This window comes from Hemitrygon akajei, chromosome 11 (genome assembly GCF_048418815.1).
Source record: "Hemitrygon akajei chromosome 11, sHemAka1.3, whole genome shotgun sequence".
NCBI classification, from domain to species: Eukaryota; Metazoa; Chordata; class Chondrichthyes; order Myliobatiformes; family Dasyatidae; genus Hemitrygon; species Hemitrygon akajei.
The window spans coordinates 14,654,299-14,674,805 of NC_133134.1; positions in this window are offsets into that span (position 1 = coordinate 14,654,299).

A 20,507-nucleotide genomic window follows, 5' to 3' on the forward strand; every position below is an offset into this window, starting at 1 on the left:
AAACTTCTGAGTGACTCTTTATATTTCCGTTGGACTCCGTATTAACCCCTAGACAACTGTAGAGCTTATCTCTGATTGATTATGGTTACACCGGTGTTTTAGATTGAGTTTTGACGATCTGAATGTTTTGTATTAACCATACGTTTGTGCCCTTGTTGAATAAAACGTTTGAAAATAGTAGCATCCGACTCAGCTGATCCATCTATCTTTGCTGGTAAGTTACCTGGTTACGAGGTTTTCGTAACACAAGAAAGTTCTGTAAAGCGAAGAGGTTTTCAAAAATAATGAAATGAAAACTTGCTAAATATCAGAAAATCTACTTTAAAGAGCAGAAAGTAGTATAAAGCTAAATCAAATCAATATTTGGTGTGACCACCCTTTGCCTTTAAAACTACTGTACTTCAATTCCCTTAGATACACCGTCATGCAGATCTATAGGAACATTGGCTGGTAGGTTGTTCTAATCATCCTGGAGAACCTGCCACGGGTTCTTCTGCAGATTTTGGCTGTCTCACTTGTTTCTGTCTTTCCAGGTAATCCCAGGCAGCCTGAACGATGCTGAGATCAGGGCTCTGTGGAGGCCAGAACTTCTGAGACCATAGAAAAATCAAGTCTTACTAAGACTTTTGCATGGTACTGTAAGTCTACTGAATGGTTCCCTAGTACGATGATAGACTCTTGACCTCACAATCTTCTTCATTATGATCTTGCACCCTATTGTCTTCCTGCACTGCACTTTCTCTAATGCACTTTATTCTGCAGTCTGTTAATGTTTTAACTTAAACCACCTCAGTGCACTGTGTAATGATTTGATCTGTATGAACAGTAATCATGACAGGATTTTTTTTACAGTACATTGATATATCTGATAATAATAAACCAATTCTCCAATCCTCCCTGCATAAAATTGGATATATCCAGGTATTTTTCTTCAGTTCTTTGGCTACTTGAACATAAGTTAGCTTTAAATCATGTAAAAATCAAATCAGGGGGAAAAAGCATTTTAATTCCTATCTTCATATCCAATCCAACATGTCAATCCATGATCCCCTCTTCTGCCATGATAAAATCACTCTCAGGGTGGAGAGGCAACACCTCATATTCCGTCCCAGTAAGTTCCACCCTGATGGTATGAACATCGATTTCTCCTTAGTGTATTTTTTACTCATTTTTTTTCTTTTCTCTTCCGCCTTCACTTTTCTTTCATTCCCCACTTGGCCTCTTTCCTCTTCTCCTCACCAGCCTATCACCTCCACCCCCCCCCCCCCCAGATGCCCCTCCTTCTTCCACCCTTCTCCCTAATCAGATTCCTTCTCTCCGGCCCTTTACCCTTCCCACCCATCTGGCTTCACCTATCACCTTCTAATTAATGCTCCTTCTCTTCCCCTACATTTTTATTCTGGCATCTTCCCCCTTCCTTTCCCATCTTGATGAAGGGTCTCGGTCCAAAACGTCGATGGTTATTCATTTCCATAGTTGCTGCCTGACCTGCTGAGTTTCTCCAGCACTTTGTGTGTGTCGCTCTGGATTTCCACCATCTGCAGAATCTCTTGGGTTTAAATCAGGAAAAAAAGGCAGAGTTTATGTTGTCTTTGTGCAACCTGAGGAGATCCCAGTGAGTTTTGTACTTTTGAAATGGAGACTTTAGTGCAAAGGAGTGGTGGACTCAGCTAGTACCTTCATGGGTTACAACTCCCCCTACCGCCAAGAACATCTACAAGAAATAACGCATCAGCAAGGTGATATCCATCACCAGGAAACCCCCACAATCAGAATCAGAATCAGGTTTATTATCACTGGCATGTGACATAACATTTGTTAACTTAGCAGCAGCTGTTCAATGCAGTACATAATATAGAAGAGAAATAAATAAAATTAAAATAATAATAAAAAATAAATAAGTAAATCAATTACAGTATACGTATATTGAATAGATTTTAAAAATTGCAAAGAACAGAAATACTGCATATTAAAAAAAGTGAGGTAATGTCCATTTAGGAATTGGATGGCAGAGGGGAAGAAGCTGTTCCTGAATCACTGAGTGCGTGCCTTCAGACTTCTGTACCTCCTACCTGATGGTAACAGTGAGAAAAGGGCATGCCCTGGGTGCTGGAGGTCTTTAATAATGGACGCTGCCTTTCTGAGACATCGCTCCCTGAAGATGTCCTGGCTACTTTGTAGGCTAGTACCCAAGATGGAGCTGACTAAATTTGCAACCTTCTGCAGTTTTTTTCAGTCCTATGCAGTTGTCCCTCCATACCAGACGGTGATGCAGCCTGTCAGAATGCTCCCCATGGTACACCTATAAAAGTTTTTGAGTGTATTTGTTAACGTGCCAAATCTCTTCAAACTCCTAATGAAGTATAAATGCTGTCTTGCCTTCTTTATGACTACATCGATATGCTGGGACCAGGTTAGATCCTCAGAGATATTGACACCCAGGACCTTGAAACTGCTCACTCTCTCCACTTCTGATCCCTCTATGAGGATTGGTATGTGTTCCTTCGTCTTAGCGTTCCTGAAGTCCACAGTCAGTTCTTTCGTCTTACTGATGTTGAGTGCCAAGTTGTTGTTGTGGCACCACTCCATTAGTTGGCATATCTCACTCCTGTATGCCCTCTCGTCACCACCTGACATTCTACCTACAATGGTTGTATCGTCAGCAAATCTATAGATGGTATTTGAGCTATGCCTAGCCACACAGTCATGTGTATACAGAGAGTAGAGCAGTGGGCTAAGCACACACCCCTGAGGTGCACCAGTGTTGATCATCAGTGAGGAGGATATGTTATCATCAATCCGCACAGACTGTGGTCTTCCGGTTAGGAAGTCAAGGATACAAATGCAGAAGGAGGTACAGAGGTCCAGGTTCTGCAACTTCTCAATCAGGATTGTGGGAATTATGGTATTAAATGCTGAGCTATAGTCAATCAATAGCATCCTGACGTAGGTGTTTGTGTTGTCTAGGTGGTCTAAGGCCATGTGAAGAGCCATTGGGATTGTGTCCTCTGTTGACCTATTGTGGCGAAAGGCAAATTGCAATGGGTCCAGGTCCTTGCTGAGGCAGGAGTTCCGTCTAGTCATGACCAACCTCTCAAAGCATTTCATCACTGTCGATGTGAGTGCTACTGGGTGATAGTCATTAAGGCAGCCCACATTATTCTTCTTGGACACTGGTATAATTGTTGCCTTTTTGAAGCAAGTGGGAACTTCCGCCCGTAGCAGTGAGAGGTTGAAAATGTCCTTGAATACTCCCGCTAGTTGGTTGGCACAGGCTTTCAGAGCTTTACCAGGTACTCCATCGGGACCTTCTGCCTTGCGAGGGTTCACTCTATTTAAAGACAGTCTAACATCAGCCTCTGAGACAGAAATCACAGGGTCACCAGGTGCAGCAGGGATCTTCACAGCTGTAGTTGTGTTCTCCCTTTCAAAGTATGCATAGAAGGCGTTGAGCTCATCTGGTAGAGAAGCATCGCTGCCATTCATGCTATTGGGTTTTGCTTTGTAGGAAGTAATGTCTTGCAAACACTGCCAGAGCTGTCAAACACTGCCGATGTCACCTCTAACCTCGTTCAAAATTGTCTCTTCACCCTTGAAACAGCCCTCCGCAAATCATACCTCGTTTTCTGGCACAGGCCTGTGTTTCCAGACTTGAATACCACAGATCCAGCCTTCAGTAGACGATGAAACTCCTTGTTCATTCGCAGCTTTTGGTTTGGGAATGTACAGTAAGTCTTTGTGGGCATACACACATCCACACAGGTTTTAATGAAGTCAGTAACAGCTGCAGCATACTCATTCAGGTTCAGAGATGAATCCCTGAATACAGTCCAGTCCACCAATTCAAAGCAGCCCTGTAGGCGCTCCTGTGCTTCCCTTGTCCATACCTTCTTGGTCCTCACCGCTGGTGCTGCAGTCTTCAGTCTCTGCCTGTACTCAGGGAGTAGAAGTACAGCCAGGTGATCAGACTTCCCAAAGTGAGGGCGTGGAATAGCACGGGAGGCATTCTTGATGGTGGTGTAGCAATGGTTCAGTGTGTTGTTTCCTCTGGTATTGCAAGTGATCTGTTGATGGTAGATGCTTAGTGTTTTTTCAGACCTGCCTGGTTAAAATCTCCCAAAATGATGTGAAGGCGTTAGGGTACACTGTTTCATGCATGTTGATCCCGTTGCTCAAATGGGCCTGACATTGGCCTGAGATGGAATGCATACTGCTACTGAAATGACCCCAGAGAACTCCCGTGGTAGGTAAAAAGGACCGCCCTTCACTGCGAGATATTCCAGACGTGGTGAGCAGGATCGGGACAGCACTGATATATTTGTGTACCAAGAAGAGTTGATCATGAGGCATACTCCTCTATCTCTGCTTTTGAGAGACTCTATAGATCTATCCTGACGGTGTATAGTAAACCCGTCGATCTGAATCGCTGCATCCAGTGCGGAAGGGATTAACGAGGCCACACCCTCATCTTGATGGAGGAAGTACAGGAACCTGAAAAGCTACACTTCAAGGTTGAACAACAGCTTCTTCCTCACTGTCATCAGATACTGGGACTGACTTGAAACACCCTCACACTGCATCAGACTCGATTTCTTTTATTTCTCTCTTGACTTGCACCGGTATCTTTGTGTTTATTTTGTCATATAAGTTATGTTATGTCCATTTATCCCTCCTCTCTGATCTCCTTCCTGGCACTTATCCTTGCAAGCAGAACAAGTGCTACACTTGCCCCTACACCCTCTCCCTCACTACCATTCAGGGCCCTAAACAGTCCTTCCAGGTGAGGTGACACTTCATCTGTGAGTCTGTTGGGGGTCATATACTGTGTCCAATGCTCCCAGTGTGGCCTCCTGTATATCGGTGAGACCCGACGTAGATTGGGAGACCGCTTCATCGGGCATCTATGCTCCATCCGCCAGAAAAAGCGGGATCTCCCAGTGGCCACCCATTTTAATCCCACTTCCCATTCCCATTCTGATATGCCCATCCATGGCCTCCTCCACTGTCATGATGAGGCCACACTCAGGTTGGAGGAAGAATACCTTATATTCCTTTGGGTATCCTCCACCTTGATAGCATGAACATCGATTTCTCAAATTTCCAGTAATGCCCCCCATCCCCCTCCCCTCTGCTTCACCGTTTCTCATCCCCTTTTCCCGCTGTCACATTATCTCCTTGCCCGCTCCTCCCTTTTCTTTCTTCCGTAGCCTTGTCTCTTTTACCAATTTCTTCCCAGCTCTTTACTTCATCCCCTGCCCCTTCAGGTTTAACCTTTCACCTTGTGTATCTCTCTCCCCTCTTTAAACCTTTTAACTCTACTCCTCGGCCTTTGATCTCCAGTCCTGCCGAAGGGTTTCAGCCTGTAACTTCGATTGCACTCTTTTCCTGGATGCTCCCTGGTCTTGAGTTCCTCCAGCATTTTGTGTGTGTTGCATGTGTAGTTTATGTTTGGAATGTACTGGGTTGCTGCTGCTACAAAGCACCTTTCATGGTGTTTATGTCCTGTGTGTACATGCCCATGACAATAAATGAGGCAACACAGTGGTGTAGCAGTGAGTGTCAAGCCAAGTCTAGTTTATTGGAATTTAGCTATATACCTGCATATAATGTATATAACCATATATTGCATATAGAAATGAGACAATGTTTCTCCAAACCAGGGTGTAAAGCACAGTAGTACACGTAACACACAAAACACATGATAACTTATGAAGGTAAGGATAAAATCTACAGATAAATCACGCTTAAGTCGGTAAGTACCTCCTGAGGAGGTTCCGGTCATTCAACATCTACAGTACTGTGCTGCAGATGTTCTATGACTCAGTGGTGGCCAGCATTCTGTTCTACGCTGTAGTCTGCTGGTGGTTGTGTCTGACAGGAGGGTGCTGCAGAAGCTACGGAGTATTAAGGACAATTCCTCTCACCCCCTCCCTGACATACTGGACAAACAGAGGAGCACCCTTAGTAACAGACTGATTCCACTGAGGTAAACCACTGAAAGCCACAGGAGATCCTTTCTCCCTGTGGCTATGAGACTCCACAACTCCTCCTCCTTAAGTATACAAGTATATGGGTTCACTGCACATCTGTATTTTGTACTGTTGCTTTTTGAAGCACATTTTGTGTTTTTTTTTGTACCTTAATGCTTACATTTTGCATTTTAAAGTAAATATTGCTGACTGGGCAACTTTGCAACAATAATTTCCTTTGGAATAAATAAAGTTTTATCTTACCTTAAATAACAAACTAAAGTGCATGAATATTAAATATTGTACAGTACGGGACAGATTAACCAGGGACACTTCGAATACGATGCAGCAGGGAGTTCAGAAGTCTAATGGCCTGAGGGAAGAAACTGTTTCTCATCCTGACCATTCTTATCTTTATGCATCAGAGTCTCCTGCCTGATGGCAGAAAGCCAAAGAGGATGCTGGATGGATGAGTGGGATCCTTAATAATACTGAAGGCCCTGGGTACGCAGTGCATGAAAATCTCAAGACGTCAGCAGTTTCTGAGATACTCAAACCACCCCATCTGGCACCAACAATCATTCCACGGTCAAAGCCACTTAGATGACATTTCTTCCCCATTCTGATGTTTGGTCTGAACAACAACTGAACCTCTTGACCATGTCTGCATGCTTTTACACATTGAGTTGCTGCCGCATACTTAGATATTTACATAATGAGCAAGTGTATAGGTGTATCTAATAAAGTGGCCACTGAGTGTATATTGTAATGTTCATTAATGAGCAGACGTGATAGGCAGATTGAATGAAGAATATTGGATTGTGAACTAAGCACTGACGTGAAATATAAATGCCTCCGGTAAGAGGTTTCTATTGATAAAGCAAATGAGCAGAATGAGCGGGTGCCCTTTCTCATGGTTTGAAGAGGAAAATAATTGCGAGTTATTCTTGGAAACCAATAACGCTGCTTGGGTAACTGATGGAATTATTCTGATGCCTGAAGTGTTCTGAAGAAACCAAGTCAATCAACTCAGTAACTGACCTGGAGAATTCAGGCTCTTGATATAAGCCAAGGTCAGGCAGCAGCAATTATTACTGAGCTGCAGTCCACTTTATTAGCAGTGGTTTCAGATCTCCTGCCTCAATGAACAGTCTGATTAGCACTCCAACTGGGGCTGTATACATTGCTGGTCCCACGTGCTCAAAGTGAGGAGGCGCTCAAACCAATAAATATCCGAAACCTCAAAAAGTAAATTGCGAGCTTTAACCGTTTGTTTAGCATTTGGTGGAGTAGTAGTCAGCACAATTATTTTACAGTGCATTACAGGAAGCAGACTGGGGTTCAATTCCCACCACTGTCTGGAAGGGGTTTGTACATTCTCCCCATGACCGAGTGCTCCGATTTCCTCCCACATTCCAGAGATTTCAGATCAGTAGGTTAGTCGGTTGCATGTGTGCAATTGGACGTGAGAAGGAGGAAGAGAGACGCCAGGTTCATTCTCCTCCCCCTGCCATCCACATCCCTCCTCATCCAGCCTCACCTATCACCTGCCAGCTTGTACTCCTTATTCTGGCTTCTTCCCCCCTTCCACTCCAGCCCTGATGAAGGACTTTGACCCAAAACTTCAACTCTCTATTCCTCACCAATGATGCTGCCTGAACTGCTGAATTCCTCCAGCATTTTATGTGTTATCAACAAGGTCAAACTAAATGCTGCCATCAAGAGCCTCAGGATACGCACCATCAGGTTCAAGAATAGTTATTACCCCTCAACCATCAGGCTCTTAACCAAAGGGGATAACTTCACTTGCCCCATCATTAAAATGTTCCCACAACCTATGGATTCACTTTAAAGGACTCCTCATCTCATATTCTCGATATTTATTGCTTACTTATTATTATTGTTTGTTCTTTTTGTATTCACACAGCCTGTTGGCTTCTATACTCCGGTTGAACACCCTAGTTGGGTGGTTTTCATTGAGTCTATTAAAGTTATTATTCTATAGACTTCAATCACAATCAAGAGAAAATCTGCAGATGCTGGAAATCCAAGCAACACACACAAAATGCTGGAGGAATTCTGCAGGTCAATCAGTATCTATGGGAAAGAGCCCAGTCGACGTTTCAGGCCGAAACCCATCGGCAGGACTGGAGGAAAAAAATGAGAATTCAGAGTAAGAAGGTGATGGGAGGGGATCAAGAAAGACAAGGTAATAGGTGAAACCAGGAATAGGGGAGGTGTGAAGTCTGAATTTCCAGCACCTGCAGAATCTCTTGAATTTACAATTTTCCTTTGTGTGTTTAAAACAGGGAAAAAATAAATACCATTACAGCAAGCAAAGGGGAGCCATGCATTCTGTGACCCCTCCTAAAGTATACAGGAATGGAACAAATGATAAGAAACATGGCAACATCTTGGAAAATCCCAGCATAACTACAAATCAGAGCCTGCAGTCTCCTTGTTAAGCCACTGTGTACAACCCATTGATCAGCACAGCGCTATCCGGTCATACAGTTCATGGTTTCAGTTCACTTCACCATCCAACAACTTCTGAAACTTTGTTTATGCATTCATTTTAAGAAAAGGAGTTCCCTCAAGGTTAATTAACACTTCAAAAGAAGTCAGCTCTTAAAATGCTACAACGGCCCCTCTTAGCAGGTGATAAATTCAGCCAGAGCTCAACAGATCTGTATTTTCTTTGAAGACAACAGAGCACCATTAAATACTTTCATTTTGCTTATTTACTATCTGTTATAAAGCCTTCTACACCCTTCTGTTTCTCTCCAAACAGATTTAGTCATCCTCCTTATTACCAACTTACTTGCAAAATGCTTCAAAAACATCGCTAATAGGCATCCCAGAATGCCTGGACGAAGATCATTATTAGCAGCAGCAGTTCTTCATCAGAATCATTTCAATTGCAAACAGGTTAGCTTTTCTAAATATACACTCAGTGGCCACTTTATTAGATACGCCTGTACGCTTGCTTGTTAATGCCAACATCTAATCAGCCAATCATGTGGCAGCAACTCAATGTATAAAAACATGCAGTTAGTGGTTAAAAAGGTTCAGTTCAAACATCGGAATGTGATTTTGACAGGGGAAAACGGGGTGGTTTGTGTATCTTAGAAACTGCTGATCTCCTGGGATTTCATGCACAACAGTCTCTAGAGTTTACAGAGAATGGTGCGAAAAACAAAAAAAAAAAATCCAGTGAGAGGCATTTCTAGGGCTGAAAACCCTTTTTTTATCGCTGATATTTATTGCAACACCAACAAATTGCATTCAATACAACCAGCTGCTGGCTACATTTTGACTGTTTAACCCAGCCATCCCCAAACCCTCATCCCCACCCCCTCTCCACCCCTCTCTCTCATCCCCACTCCCCTCTTCACCCTCTTTCTCATCCCCACCCCTCTCCCCTCCACCAACGAACTGAATAGCAGTGCATACACAGACAGAGCATTCCTATTTTAACAGAAGATCTTTTAAGTTAGATATCAAATTTGTCCACATTACGATTGTGTTTGGTCATGCATCATTTACTCTTGCTGATGATAATTCCAGGTAAGAAATGTCCAGAAAGCTCCGAAGCCAGTGAGTATATGAAATATCATGAGGAGGTTTCCAACGCTGGACTACAATCTTCTCAGCTGCACTCAGGCCCGCCAGCCAGACTTAGCGTGTTTTTTCCATAAGGGAAAGGTGGGAGTCATCATTTAGAAGATGTACAGCAGGTCCATTGGTAATCGTACCCCGTTAGTTCTGTAAGGGGACTAATAACCTTCCCCCACAAACCAAAAACCCCTGGACATTCCCATACAACATGTATAAAAGTGCCAATGATTCCGTGGGGGCAAAATGAAAAACACGTTGTTAATGAGAGAGGTGAAAGGAGAATGGCTGGACTGTTTCGAGCTGACGGCAAGCGGACAATAACCACACAACAGCGGTGTGCAGAAGAGCATCTCTGAATGCACAGCATGTCGAACCTTGAGGTGGATGGGCTGCAGCAACAGAAGACATCCACACAGTTGCCACTGTATTAGGTACATTGAATGTATATTCAGTGCCTTCTCTGAGATCATCACCTGGTCGTGGTGGAAGGACTTGTGAATTCCAGAGACCCTGAGTGCGATGCTGTCTGGAGTTTAACCATCATGGTGTTTAGCTCCTGGTAGGGTTGCCTAAGGCAGCAAATTCAAGGAGGAGGTTCCAGACAAAGAGTGACCCTACCAACATCTTAATGGTGGAAGTGGCAGAAGATGATAAAACATCACAATGGTAGTGAAGGCAGAGGAAGGGTCCTAAAGAGTCTTGCATTCCACGCTACCGGACTCTGACCCCGACCTGTGTCAAGGACCGTGTGGTGGCTGCCCGTGCATCAGCCTTCCCATGTTAAACAAAGTCACCCACAGGCGTTCCCCATTAAGGGAATCCACCCCACCCATATTCAATGCAATAGAATTTAATTGTTAGAAGTCAATGCCACCTTTCATCCTCAGAATAAAATAATAAGTTCAATGACTTTAAATTCTGTCAGTTGCAACAAACAGAACTCCTGGCCTGAAACTACAGAGTCACTACTGAAAGAGAGTTAGCTTTATATGTCACATGTGGTGGTGGCATCCGTCGGTCTCGAGAGACCATAGATCTGCGCCTGGAGTTTCCAGGGCGCAGGCCTGGGCAGGGTTGTATGGGAGACCGGCAGCTGCCCAAGCTGCAGGCCTTCCCCTCTCCACGCCACCGATGTTGTCCAAGGGAAGGGCACTAGGACCCATGCAGCTTGGCACCGGTGTCGTCGCAGAGCAATGTGTTGTTGAGTGCCTTGCTCAAGGACACAAACACGCTGCCTCAGCTGAGGCTCGAACCAGTGACCTTCAGGTTACTATTCTGATGCCTTGCCCACTAGGCTATGCGCCAACATGTACATCAAAATATACATACATTCAATTTTATTTTTCCCTCCATCTTCCCTCATCCTCTATTACCCACTCTGGCCTCTTACCTCTTCTCCTCACCTGCCTATCACCTCCCTGGGTACCTTTCCTTCTTCCCTTTCTCCTATGGTCCTCTCTCTCTTCTATCAAATTCCTCCTTCTCTACCCATTTACCTTTCACACCCACCTGGCTTCACCTATCACCTTTAGCTAATCCTCCTTCCCTTCCCACCCACCTTTTTTTATTCTGGCTGCTTCCCCCTTCCTTCTCAGACCTGAGGAATGGTGTTGGCCCAAGAAGTTGACTGCTTATTCACTCCCATAGATGCTGCCTGACCTGCTGAGTTGCTCCAGCATCCTGTGTGTGTTGCTCTGGATTTCCAGCATCTGCAGAATCACTTGTGTCTATGGAATGAAATGTGTCACTTTGCATTAATGACCTACACAGTCCGAAGATTGTGCTGTGGGCACCCCACAAGAATTGCCACACTTTTGATGCTATGTTTCTTAGGCAGAATGATGTAAATGGGGGGGTGAAAGATTCTTAGTTTCTTTAGCAGGATAATATAAGTGGAGGGGGCAGTTTCCACCCATCTTCTCCATCACCTGGTTTCACCTATTATTTGTCAGCTTGTATTCTGTTCCCTCCACCTCCCCCCCCCCCACCCACCTTATTCTGGCTTCTCCACCCTTCCTTTCCAGTCTTGATGAAGAATCTTGGCCCAAAACATTGACTGTTTGTCCCCTTCAGAAATATAATGTACTTGACATCTTTGGATCATACTTTAAACTCCATCGAGGATGCTTAAGTTTCTGATTTCCCTCCAATCCCCTTCCTCTGGTGTCCCTCCTCCTTCCATTTCTCCTATGGTCCACCATCTCTTCCTATCGCATTCCTTCTTCATCGACCCTATACCATGTCCACCCATTTACCTCCCAGTTTCTCAATTACCTACCCACCCATCTACCTTCCCCCTCACCTGGCTTCACCTATCACCTTCTAACTTGTACTGCTTCTCAACTTTCCACCTTCTTACTCTAGCTTCTCCCCTCCCCCTTCCTTTCCGGAACTGATGAAGGGTCTTGACCAAAAAGTCAACTCTTTATTCTTCTCCATAGTTGCACCCTGACCTGTTGGGTTCCTCCAGCATTTTGTGTGTGTTGCTCTGGATTCCCAGCTTCTGCAGAATCTCTTGTGTTACTGAAATCTGAGATTCTGCATCATTGCGTATGTTGTGTTGTAATGTTTTAAACTTCAAAGAAATTAACTGCAGCCTATACAGTCTCTCCTCATGGCAACAATTCTCCATCTTGGCAAGAGCCTGTAACATCTTCTATAATAATATCTGTGAAGAGGACAGATTTCAGGTTGTATGCTGTATACATTCTCTGATATTAAATGTACTTTGAAATCCTTGTCTGAACTCATAATAAGGCCATTCAGCCATACGACCATAAGTGCAGAATTAGGCCATTTGGTCCATTGAGTCTGCTCCACCATTTCATCATGGCTGACCCAATTTTCCTCTCAGCCCCAATTGCTTGCCTTCTCCCCGTATCCCTTCATGCCCTGACCAACCAAGAATCTACCAACTTCTGTCTTAAATATACATAACGACTTGGACTCCACAGTTGCAAAGAATTCCACGGATTCACCACTCTCTGACTAAAAAAATTCCTCCTCATCTCCAGTCTAACAGGATGCCCCTCTATTCTGAGGCTATTCCCTCTGGTCTTAGATTCTCCCATCGTAGGAAATATCCTCTTCCCATTCATTCTATCAAGGATTTCACCATTCAACATACTTCAATGAGATCACCCCTCATTCTGCTGAATTCTATGAACACAGGCCCAGAGCCATCAAACGTTCTTCATATGACAAGCCATTCAATCCTGGAATCATTTTTGTGAACCTCCTTTGAACCCTCTCCAGTTTCAGCACATCCTTTCCTAGATAAGGGGCCCAAAACTGCTCACAATACTCCAACTGAGGCTTCACCAGTGCTTTATAAAGTCTCAACATTACATCCTTCCTTTTATATTCTAATACTGTTGAAATGAATACTAACATCGAATTTGCCTTCGTCACCACAATCTCAGTTTCCAATTAACCTTTAAGGAATCCTGCACAAGGACTTCCAAGTCCCTTTGCAACTCAGTATTTTTGTATTTTCTCTTCATTTAGAAAATAGTCAACTCTTTCCTTTCTTCTACCAAAGTCCATGACCATAAACTTCCCAACACTGTATTCCGTCTGTCATTTCTTTCCCCATTCTCCTAATCTGTCTAAGTCCTTCTGTAGTCTCTCTACTTTCTCAAAACTACCTGCCCCTCCACCTTTCTTCATATCACTTGCAAGCTTTGCAACAAAGCCATCAATTCCATCATCCAAATCATTGACATATAACATAAAAAGAATTGGTCCCAACACAGACCCCTGTGGACCATCACAAGTCACTAGCAGTGAACCAGACAAGGCTTACTTTACTCCCACTATTTGCCTCCTGCCAATAAGCCACTGCTTTATCCATGCTAGAATCTTTCCTGTAATACCATAAGCCTGTAGCTTGTTAAGCAGCCTTGCGTGGCACCTTGTCGATAGTCTTCTGAAAATCCAAGTACACAACATCCACCAATTTTACATTGTCTGTTCTGCTTGTTATTTCTTCAAAGAATTCCAACAGATTTGTCAGGCAAGATTTTCCCTTGAGGAAACCATGCTGACTATGGCTTATTTCATCACGTGCCTCCAAGTACCCTGACATCTCATCCTTAATAATTGACTCCAACATCTTCCCAACCACTGAGGTCAGACTAACTGGCCTATAGTTTCCTTTCTTCTGCCTCTCTCCCATCTTGAAGACTGAAGTGACATTAGCAATTTTCCAGTCTTCCAGAACCATTCCAGAATCTAGTGATTCAGTACTAATGCCTCCACAATCTCTTCAGCACTTCTTTCAGAACCCTGAGATGTACATCATCTGGTCCAGGTTTCATTTTCCCAAGAACCTTCTCTCTAGTAATGGTAACTTCACACACTTCATGACCCCTGACATCTGGAACTTCCACCATCCCGTTAGTGACTAGTGAAGACTATTGCAAAATACTGATTCCGTTTATCTGCCATTTCCTTGTTCCCCATTACTATCTCTCCAGTCAACGCACACAAAATGCTGGAGGGCCTCACCTTCATATTACCTCTCCGGTGACATTTTCCAGTAGTCCAATATCCATTCTCACCTCTCTTTTACACTTTATGAATCTGAAGAGACCGTTGGTATTCTCCTTAATATTATTGGCTAGCTTACTTTCATGTTCCATCTTTACCTTCTTAATTACTTTTTTTGTTGCCTTCTGTTTGTATTTAAAAGCTTCCCAATCCTCTAATTTCCCACTAATTTTTGCTCTATTATACGCCTTCTCTTTGGTTTTATGTTGGCTTTGACTTCACTTGATAGCTACGGTTGTGTCATCTTGCCTTTCCTATACTTATTCCTCTGGGGGATATTACTTCCTGTGCCTTCCGAATTGCTTCTGGTAATTCCAGCCGTTGCTGCTCTGTCATCATCCCTGCCAGTGTTCTTTTCCAATCAATTCTGGCCAAATCCTCTCTCATGCCTCCGTAATTCCCTTTACTCCGTTGTAATACGGATACATCTGACTTCTCAAATTTCAGAGTGAATTCAATCATAGCATGATCATTTGCCCCTAAGGTTCTTTTACCTTAATCACAACACGCAACCCAGAATAGTTGATCCCCTAGTAGGCTCAACCACAAGCTGCTCTAAAAAGCTATCTCGTAGGCACTGTAGAAATTCCCCCTCCTGGAATCCAACACCAACCTGATTTTCCCAATCTACCTGCATATTGAAATCTCCGATGATTCATTGAGTCAGCTCCACATTTCAATCACGGTTGATATATTTGCTTTCAATCCCATTCTCCTGCCTTTTTCCTATAACATTTGACACCCTTACTAATCAAGAACCTATCAACTTCCACTTTAAATATACCCAATGACTTGCCTCCACAGCTGCCTGTGGCAATGAATTCCATGGATTCTCCACTCTCTGGGCAGGTTAGAGTTGGCATGGTGTGGGCATGCTAAGCTGGTACCATAAGCATGGCAACACTTGCAAGTTGCTCCCAGTTCTGATTTAACTCGTCCTTTTGAATCTTTTTATTTCATCTCTGTATCCACCACTGTTGTCAGGTTGACTGGTCTGCATTTACTTGGTATAGCACTGAATATCCAGGCCTGAATAAAAGCCTTGACCCAAAATATCGACGGTTCATCTCCCTGCATAGATGCTACCTGTCCCCCTGAGTTCCTCCAACTCCTCTGCAAGTTGCTCCAGATTTCCAGCACCTGCAGTCTCCTGTGTCATCAGCCAAAGAAAACTTCAAATTATAAGGGAAGCAATGCTCCCACATCCTATTCAAATTTTCCCAGAGGTATCATCGCGATAAATTAGCTTTCAAAGTGCAGTTGGTTAATGTAGGCAGGATTCTGTTTGGGTCAATCTATTAACATGAATATTTATCTTTCATTGTAAAGGTTAATTTGCTGTGTATCAAATCATTCTGACTCAATTGTGCCCAGAACTGAAATCAAGGAGAAATTCAGTAGGTGGCAATGCTTGTTAGGAATGAAATATTAAAGAAGAGGCTCGTTCACTTATGATTGGGAAATGAATCAGTTTGCAAAGCAGTGAATTCCACTTTGCATTTAATTTTTCTTTGTGACTGATCCTTTCAGTGTGGCCTTTACCTGAGATGAGTTTGACACTCCAACCTGAACACTGATATAGACACTCAATATCTGCGCTGTAATAATGGGTTTCCATAAATTTGACTAAAATTTCATGCAGCCAAGAATAGTTGTTTTCAAATCGTAGTGGCGAAACTCACAAATCAGTAACTGCATGAACACAAATTAATTTATCAGTTGTAAATGATAGAAATTATTTTCTTCATTTTGGAAAAGTTATCTTAAAGCACAGCAAGAAAACAGGCCCTTCAGACCATCTAATCCTTGCCAACCATTGATCACCCATTGTCCTGCACTAACCCATTTTATTCTCCCCACATGGGGTGTCATGGTAATGTAGTGGTTAGCACAACGCTATCACAGTTCTGGGCATTCCGGAGTTTGGAGTTCAATTCCAACGCCATCCATAAAGAGTTGTCCCAGTGACCACGTTCTTCAGGGTACTCCAGTTCCCTCCCACAGTCCAAAGGCAACTAGTTAATTGTTCATTATAAATTGTCCTGTGATTAGACTGGTGTTAAATGGGAAGCGGGGTTGCTGGGCCACTCGAAGGGCCAGAAGGGCCTGTTCCACACTGTATCTCAAAATTAAATAAAACAAATAAGTAAATAAAATTCCCACCAATTGCTCCCCAGTTTCTACACACTAAGGGCAATTTACAGTGGCAAACTAACTTACCAGATACACTGTATTTAAGAAACTGGAGCACTTATGGGAAGTGCGTGTCATTGTGTGTGTGTGTGTGTGTGTGTGTGTGTGTGTGTGTGTGTGTGTGTGTGTGTGTGTGTGTGTGTGTGTGTGTGTGTGTGTGTGTGTGTGTGTGTGTGTGTGTGCGCCACTACGCCACTGGCCATAGGAAGAATGCGCAATCTCGTCACAGACAACACTGGAGATCAGGATCAAACTCATTTCATGGCAACTGTGAGGCCACATCTCTGTTGGCTCTACCGTCCAACTCACAAGGTGCAGTCCACCTTATCCTGCTGTATTTATTTGATGTCATCCTGAAATCAAGTATTTTTGGTCCCTTGTTCATGAGAGAAAGGGTTAATTGGGGAAGAGTGATCATAACTGATATTGAGCTTGGAGGTGATGTGGATCAAGGTAAAACTAGAACAAAGTGAATTAGGAAAACAGATCCATAATTCCTTGAAATTGGCATCACCCGTAAATAGGGTCATAAAGAGAGCTATTTGCACATTGGCCTTCATAAATCAGACACTGAGTATGGAGTTGGTATGTTAAGTTGAAATTGTATAAGACATTGGAGAGACCAAATTTAGAGTATTGTGTGTAATTCTGGTCATTAATGTACAGGAAAGGTATCAACAACATTGAAAGAATACAGAGAAAATTTACACAGATTTTGCTAAAACCTAAGTTACAGAGGTAGCTAGAATAGCTTAGGACTTTATTCCCTGCAGTGCAGAAGAATAAAGGGAGATCTTATAGCGCCACTGGAGATCTGTCACAAAATTATGACAGGTACAGATGAAGTGAATGCATTCAGGCTTTTCCCATAGGTTGGGTGAAACTAGAACTAGAAGTCATACGGTTAGGGTGAAAGGTGAAATGTTGAAGGAAAATCTGAGGGGAAACTTCTTCACTGCGAGGGTGGTGTGAGTGTGGAACAAGTTGCCAGTGGAAGTTGTAAATGTCAGTTCAGTTGTAACACTTAAGAGAAGTTTGGACAGGTACATAGATAAGAGGGGTTTGGAGAGATTGGTCCTGGTGCAGGAAGTTGGGACCAAGCAAAAGACAGGATTGGAATGGACTAGATGGGCCAAAGGCCCTGTTTCTGTGCTGTAGAGCTGTACAACTCTAAGTAAGGGGAGAGTTGGCATTGGTCAACAGGGAGAGTACGTTAAAGGGAGTGATGATGGATAGGAAATGGTAAAACAGAAATCGAAAGTAAGATGAAAAAAAATTCTTTAAGCACATAAACCCAAAATAAGTCCACAGCTAACAAGAAGAATTAAGAATAGAGTTAAATCCAAAGAAAGGGCTTATAAAATTGTCAAAAATAGTAGTGGGCTTAAGGTTTGGATGCAGTTTAAAACTCCATAAATGAGGATCAAAAATTTTAAGAAAGAAAGGTCACACAGAATATCTGAGCAGTCAGACAAGTTTTCCAAAAACACAGGCTTAGGGCTTTTTTAGGTATATCGGTATGTAAAAAGGAAAAGATTAGTGTGGCAAATGTGGATTCCTTACAGGCAGAAAACTTATTATGGGGAACAAGGAAATGACAAAGGAACTAAACATATAGCGGTGTGTGTGTGTGTGTGTGTGTGTGTGTGTGTGTGTGTGTGTGTGTGTGTGTGTGTGTGTGTGTGTGTGTGTGTGTGTGTGTGTGTGTGTGTGTGTGTGTGTGTGTGTGTGTGTGTGTGTGTGTGTGTGTGTGTGTGTATTAAATTACCTTGCCAGGTGTCTCAGGGCTGGAGTGTGTTTGCTTTGGTAGCTTTAGAGTTAATGGGTGTTCTGGTTATGGTATTCACTTCTGAAGTTGTGTAGATTCTGAAATTGTCTCTGTGGATTAGAAGGCTGTGCAGGGAACTTGTGTCAGTGGTAACAGAGATGCTGGAATTTATCAGGAAAGATGTGATAATCATGAAATAATTAATAGGATTAAGGAAAGCCAATGTGGAGTTATGAAAGGAAAAGCTTCCCTGGCTAACCTGGTGGAGTTCTTTGAGGATGTGATCAGAATTAAGGGGAGGCAGTGGGACAGTGGATACGACGTATTTAGATATACACAGCCTGGTCGATCTCAAGCCAAACTTTCTGCACCATTGACAGCATTTATGCCTCAAGAAGGCAGCGTCTCTCATCAAGGATCCCCACCGTCAGGAGTTCCCAAACTTTTTTTACGCCCTGGAGCCTTACCATTAACCAAAGGATCTGTGGACCCCAGGTTGGGAACTCCTGCCCTCCATCCAGAGTCTTCTTCCTACTTCCATCAGGCAGGAAGTACAGAAGCTTCTGGTGGTGAAGTCCCACACCACCAGATTCAGGAACGCCTACTTCCCTGTAACCATCAGGCTCCTGAACTGACCTAACCCTACCTCAGTAACATATCTTTATGCACCTCTTAAACTACCATGGAATTGGCTTTGATTATGTCTTTGTATTTTTCTGCATGAAGGTCTTGTTTTGGCATAGTCTTATTCTTCACCGCCTAGGTGGAGGTACATCTCTACCTAAGGAGATGTAAGACACTCCTTCGCTCCGCTAGCCTGCAGGTCACTCTTGGGCAAGGTGTAGCACCTGCTAGGCACCCCAATCAGGGTCATGTGAAGCCATGGGAGCAGGTAGAGAATGGTTGTTTGAGCATCTAGTGCATATCACAAGTCCTGGTTATGCGACCACTGACACCAGGCAGTCAATCTCTGAAGAGCGTTGATAATGGCTGGGGTCACCCACCTTGGAAAGACAGAGCTCAGAAGGTGGCGATGGCAAACCACTTCTGCAGAAAAATTTACGAAGAAAATCATGATCATGGAAAGACCATAATTGCCCATGTCATACGACACAGCACATAACAAATGAATGGTTTCATTTTATGCATAATTTATGTATAATTTATAATCTATGTGTTGTCTGACCTGTCTACCTGTGATGCCCCTGCAAGCAAGTTTTTCATTGTACCTGTACCTGACCAAACTTGTGAAACATGACAATAAACTCGTTTTGACTTGACTTGCACATGCTGTCCCTAAAAATCAGCACAAATTCAATCGGGCTGATTACCACGAAATCTGTCTACACTTCATCATCAGGAAAGTAATTTCAGTGCTATCAAGTGGCTCTTATTCTCCAACAATCTAGTTCACCCAGTTCGGGGGGGGGGGGGGAGTGGTGGTGGCGGAATCAGAGACATAACTATGTTTAAAAGACATTTAGGCACTTGACAGAAGGGGTTAGTGCGAGTGTGCACAAAGGTCCACATGAACAGGCCTGATGAAAGGCCTGTTTCTATTCTGTACAACTCAATGACTCAAAAACCTCGATCCAGAAGTTACACAACGATTTAAAGTTCAGTGTGGCTCACTGCCGTTGAGATGGTTTGCGTGCTGACACCAAGCAGCCTGGCAGACTGCAGTCACTAGGCATCAAAGGGGCCAAAGACACTTAGAATCAACGTTTGTGGTTTTTAGAGGTGCCATATGCCATCCATTTTGTCTCTCCTCCCCATTCCCACACCAACATGGCTGTCTTTGGTCTCTTCCGTTGCCAACCTCTCTTGGTTTGATCATGTGTAGTTTTTAATTGTTTCTATCGCATTCCTTTGTTCTACTGTGAATCTCAGGGTAATAGGTACGTGCTTTGATATTAAATTTACTTTGAAGGTGAGGCTCAATGCACCTCATATTCACTCTGGGTAGTTGACAAGCCAATGCCAAGAATATTGAGAGCTCCAGTTGTTGTTTGTTGCTCCCAGTTCCTGTATCTCAGCCTCTTGAGTCCACATATATAACCGTGGCTACATGGTCTCCCCAGAGTCTCCCCACCATCTACGAGGCACAAGTCAGAAGTATGGTGGGATGTCCACAGCTTGTCCTCACCATTGCATCTCCAAAAGCACTCAATGAGCTGGGCACCATCAGGAGCATATAATCCAATTTAGTTAGAAACCAGACACAACCATCCCCACACCACCACCCAATAGTGGTTAGTGTGACACTATTACAGCTCAGCACATTCCAGAGTTCAGAGTTCAATCCTGGCACTGTCTGTGAGGAGTATGTTTGTTTCTCCCCGTGAACTACGTGGGTTTCCTCCAGGAGCTTCGATTTCCTCCCACATTCCAAAGACGTACTGGTCAGT